Source organism: Elephantulus edwardii, unplaced genomic scaffold (genome assembly GCF_000299155.1).
Source record: "Elephantulus edwardii isolate Elephantulus edwardi_28Jun2011 unplaced genomic scaffold, EleEdw1.0 scaffold00462, whole genome shotgun sequence".
Classification (NCBI taxonomy): Eukaryota; Metazoa; Chordata; class Mammalia; order Macroscelidea; family Macroscelididae; genus Elephantulus; species Elephantulus edwardii.
Genome location: NW_006400212.1, coordinates 316,825 through 322,300, shown reverse-complemented (window position 1 = coordinate 322,300; position 5,476 = coordinate 316,825). Strand labels below are relative to the sequence as shown.

Sequence of the window (5,476 nt, the reverse complement as noted above, 5' to 3'; positions counted from 1 at the left end):
CTTGGAGAGCATGAAAGGCTATTCTTAATGGTCATGGTTCCTTGGTAATTGGAGAGCCTGGTAGACAATGGCTTTTCGCTTAAACATTTTCTTTTTAAACCTGTTTTTCAACTTGTTTGGTAGCAAAGTTACAAAGTAAAAAGTTACATTTTAAATTTAAGCTGATACATTTTACATTTTTAGCTAATTTTACAATATTATTTATTTCCATTCAAAAGATAACAGTCTTACACTTTCCATTATTCCAGGGGTGATCACTATCTCAATAAGGGGGTTTTGGTTTATAAAAAATGTTTTTTGGTCATAATATCACCTAAATTCATCATTCCAATCTCATGTTTCATGATTTATTTTACCACTTATACCTTTCATAACATCTTCCCTCTGGTCACTTTCAAACCTTTTGAAAAACATATCCCAAAAACCATCAGGGTGTTTTGCATTAAATTCATCATATTTTCCAATATATGGAAGAGGTTTATCTGTAGGCTTTGAAATTCTGTAAGGGCCTCTCCCAATAGGGGGCTGACACAAGCAACCATTACCTAACAGATAAACAATTCTTCCACCTGGTATTCTCACGGTGGGGGGCAAGGGTTTGGGTTTTTCCTTTGAAGGAGTTCTTGTAAGCCCTAGAAATCTAGGAATCTCTGGAGTGGTCATCTCTAGGATTTCCACCATTAATTCTTTTTGTTATAATGCATCCATGAATTCCCTTAAAAATCATATCGTTCTTGAGAAGTTTTAGTAATGCTAAAAGAACCGGAGGTAATGTTTGCGTATCAAAGTTGTCACCTCCATTTAGTTGTTTCTGGGAACATCTAACAAACTTTTAGTAGGAACACTTTGTGTAAAGAACACAGCCTTTTTTCTCCTGTCCCACATAGAAAACACTAAGAGACAATAGAAGAGAAATTACAGAAAGGCCAAGAACAATCATGGAGAAAGCACACGTTCTGAGAGGCTGACTTCCTTGAAGTTTTCGCCTCAATCGGGTGATTTTGTCACGCAGACTCCCTTGGAGTTGGTGTGGCAAAGATGAATACTATGACAGCTGACACAAGGGAGAAAGACGGTTAATCTCCTCCTTAGTGAGCAGCTGCCTCTGGAAACCTGCCAGAGAGTCAGCTAGAGGTTGATTCCAAATAGAAGCAAAAACAAAACCAAGGCCTTCCTCAGTGTCCTCAAGCAGCTGAAACTACAAACAGGGGTCTCCAGAGAAGCGGAAAAGGCCGGTCTTGGAGGAAGTCATGGGTTAAGAGATGGACCATGTGAACGTGGGAGCAGCACACTTGCAATCAGGACCGGAGACTGTGTGTCACCTTCTAGAGTTTCATCTCAAATGAAAAAGCAGACATTTATGTAACTGGGATTTGAAGCCAGAGCCATGACTTGAGGACCACAGTGATGAGTTCACTAGCCCCGTGGCATTTTGGAGGACAAGGGTGGTGTTCAAATGAATTCCTTATCTGCTGAAACCAAGACAAGGTCAAGGCTTTTATTAAATAATAGCTGTATCCTTTGAGGGAGTTCAGCTGCAGATGTGCTTGTTTTAGCACAGGCTACACTGTCCGCAGTTAACCTCTTTCTCCTCCATCTCCTGAGCAAATAACGTGGTGAATACTGTGATTTTGGCCAGGACACTTACGGATACTGCGCATGGTCCACACAAGGTCTGCTGTGAAACTATACGTCCATAATACCAAGTAGAACATTAGCAAGCTCACAATGTACAGACGAGCAATAGTTCCGTTTGTGCGGGGAAACAATAAATGATAAGGCATTGATCAAAGAGTATTCCTTGTACAAGTGAGATCTTTATTAAATTGCATAGAAAATATCAATAGTAAACCTCAAAATTTGTATGATGCCATTTCCCTGGTTGCGTTATCTGTGGCATTATGAGTAAGATTCAATGACTTATACCTTTAACAATGAAAAACTTTGATTTGAAACACAGAAAACAACAAATTGGTTTGCAAATGCCCCCAGGGCCAATGCAATCATTAAAGTGCCACCATAGTGCAAAACTTGATACAGCTTCAACAAATACAGACGGACTCCTATGTGCATGAATACATACAAAAATCTATGTAAGTATCTCACTTTCCAAGACAGAAGGACAGTTCTTCGATAGGATGTGATCAGGAAGACTAACTGCTTCTTAGTTTCCTTAATCATCTAGTCTGAGTTCTTCAGGTGCCCAGTGAGGGCAGAGGATGCATTGAACAAACACCTGAATTCCTTACATACACACAGCTTGTGTGCAGGGTGAGGCCAAAATGTCCAGAGAGGAGGGATAGATCAACTCCCGTGAGGTCTGTGCTGTGGGAATCCATCCTTACATGGCCTGATGCCATCTCTGTGGAAAGGTGGACACACGTTCCTTATATTCAGATGGTCTATCCTCGAGGAACTCTATCATGTACGAGGGTCACAAAAGGTTTCCCTCCAATCCTTGCGTTCTGAAATTCTCTCTCTTGTGGGAATTTTTATGTGGACTAAAGTGAGTTAACTGTAAATATGTTTTCTCATATTTCTGACATTCCAAAGATTTCTATGTCAAATTTTCTCTGGTTAATGAGGGGAAAAGATGGTCAAACACCTTCAGCACACTCCCTTACATTCAGAAAATTTCTCTCCTGTGTGAATACCTTTATGTACAATTAGGATGAAGGCAGGAAAACTAATTTCCATATTCCTGACATTCATTTCCCTTCTGCCATCTTTTCCATTTACAATTAAGCTGGAAGGCAAAAAAAGGTTCCCCCACATTTTGTACATGCCTAAGGTCTTTCACTTGTGTGACTATTTCTATGCCTTTTGAGAAACCTTGACTCTCAGAAAGCTTTCCCACATTCCGAACATTCAAAAGGTCTCTCACCAGTGTGAATTCTTCTGTGCTGAGAGGTGACTTGCTTGGGCAAAGATTTCCCCCCTTTCTTAAATTCATAAGGTAAATTGTGTAAATTCTTCTGGGTACAATGAGGTCGCTTGATTCAAGCTGACTTGTTTGGGAAAATGTTTTCCCACATTCCTGACAAATGTCTCGTGTGTGAATTTTTTTGTGTTTTCTTAGTGTGCCTGGGTTGCCAAAGGTTTTCTCACATTCTTGACACTCGTAAAGTCTCTCTCCTGTGTGAATTCTTCTATGTAGAGTGAGGTCACTTGACTGTGTAAATGCTTTCCCACATTTCTTATGTTCATAAGGTCTCTCTCCTGTGTGAATTCTTTGGTGTTTTTTTACTGTGCTAGGGTCATTACAGTTTTCTCCAATTTCTGACATTCCTAAGATTTCACTCCTGTATGAATTCTTTGATGTGAAGTGAGCTGACCTGACTGGGAAAATGTTTTCCCACATTCCAGACATTCAAAAGGTCTCTCTCCTGTGTGAATTCTTCTATGTTGAGAGAGGTGACTTGAGCTGTCGAAGGCTTTCCCACATTCCTTACATTCATAAGGTTTCTCTCCTGTGTGAATTCTTCTATGTTGGGTAAGGGTAGCTGATTGGGAAAACGCTTTCCCACACTGCTCACACTGGTAAGGTCTCTCCCCTGTGTGACTTCTTCTGTGTGCAGTGAGGTGACATGATCGCGTAAATCCTCTCCCACAATCCGGACATTGGTAAGGTCTGTCTCCTGTGTGCATTCTTCTGTGTATAGTGAGGTCATGTGATTGTTGGAATGCTTTCCCACATTCCTTGCATTCGTAAGGTCTCTCTCCTGTGTGAATTCTTTGGTGTTTTCTTAGTGTGACACTGTGACCAAAGGTTTTCTCACAATCTTGACATTCATACGGTTTCTCTCCTGTGTGAATTACTCTATGGACCGTGAGATGACCTGACCGGGCAAATGATTTCCCACATTCCTGACATTTGTAAGGTCTTTCTCCTGTGTGAATTCTTCTGTGTACAGTGAGCTGACCTGATTGGGAAAATGCTTTCCCACATTCCTGACATTTATAAGGTCTCTCTCCTGTGTGAATTCTTCGGTGTGTAATGAGCCGACCTGATCGGGAAAATGCTTTCCCACATTCCTGACATTTATAAGGCTTCTCTCCTGTGTGGATTCTTGTGTGCACAGTAAGAGCAGTACGGCGACGGAAACTCTTCATACACTCCTTGCATTCATAACATTTCTTCTGTCGACCTCCATGAATTCCTCCACGTCTCTTGAGGTGACTGGATTCTAAAGCTGCTTTTGTACCTTCCTTGCGTTCACAGGGTCTCTCTCCTGTGTGAATATGAGTATGCTTAATGACGTGATTTGATGGAGAAACGGTTTTCTCACCTTCCTTACACTCAAAATGCTTCTCTGCTGAGTGAACTTTGGCATGGGCAGTTAAATAGCCAAGCCGACGAAAGCTACGCCCACACTGGTGACATTCATAAGATTTCCCATCTGTGTGTGTTCTTGCATGTCTCCTGAGCCATGAGAAATAACGAAAAGATTCTCCACATACCGTACATTTATAAGGCTTCTCTACACCGTATGATTGTCTCCTGACGGTGACGTCTGATGGACTCGTAAGGGGTCCAGAAGAAGCAAAGTGTTTCCCATTTCCAGTACAATTGGAAGGCTTATTTACATCATTAAATGTTTCTTGAAAATCTAAAGAGAAAGGATTCCTATAGATTTTACCGTATTCTGTAGTTTCATGTTCATCTACTACATGTATCCAAAATGAGGAGAAAGTACAAAAATCTTTCTCACATTTCTTACATGCATGGCTGCTTTCACCAATGTCGGCCCTCAAGAGGTTCACATCTACACGGTTGCAGGAATAATTTGGAAATCTGATGCACAGTTTGTCAGGGTGATTTTCTTCACTCCGTTCACACAGTTCCTCTGTTGTTACACTTCTGGGGAAAAGAGCAAACATACAGCTATAACTCAGGGTGTTCCTATGTGCCCACAATACACCAACAATGAAGATGCATGAGTTTACCATCTCAGAGTGTTACACTAAGTAATGTAGCAAAAGTACTATACCTGTAATTGCTTTGATCTATCATGAGGTGTTCTGATAGGTGTCTCCAAAGATTAAGATGTTTCTAATGTCCACTTGCCCTACAGAGGTAACTTGTGGTGGCTGTGAAGCCAAACAGAGTGACACTGATGCGTCACATGTGAGAATGGTTACTCACGGTGGACAGTGTTTGGGGGAACTTCCCAATCAACACAAGCTTGGAAGAAGGAGTGGCATTCAGTTCCCTAACAGCTTGCCTCCAGAAACCCTATGAACCTGGAGAGAGGATGAAAGTCACACAAGTGTTGAGGACTTTCGGTGTGTCAAATGTGTTTATGGTTACCCATGGAGGACAGTGTTTGGGGAAACTTCCCAATTAAAACAAGCTTGGAAGCAGGAGTGGCATCCACTTCCAAAATAGCTTGCCTCCGGAAACCCTATGAACTGAACCTGGAGAAAGGATGAAAGGCACACGAGTGTTGAGGACTTTTATTCCTAGGGTCGCTAT

The 5,476-nt window shown here is 41.4% G+C and overlaps 1 pseudogene; it reads right to left on the bottom strand.

Annotated features, from left to right (window-relative positions):
• Window positions 1–3,243: 3,243 nt before the first annotated feature.
• LOC102877130 overlaps window positions 3,244–5,476 on the bottom strand; it is a 7,958-nt pseudogene continuing 5,725 nt past the window's right edge.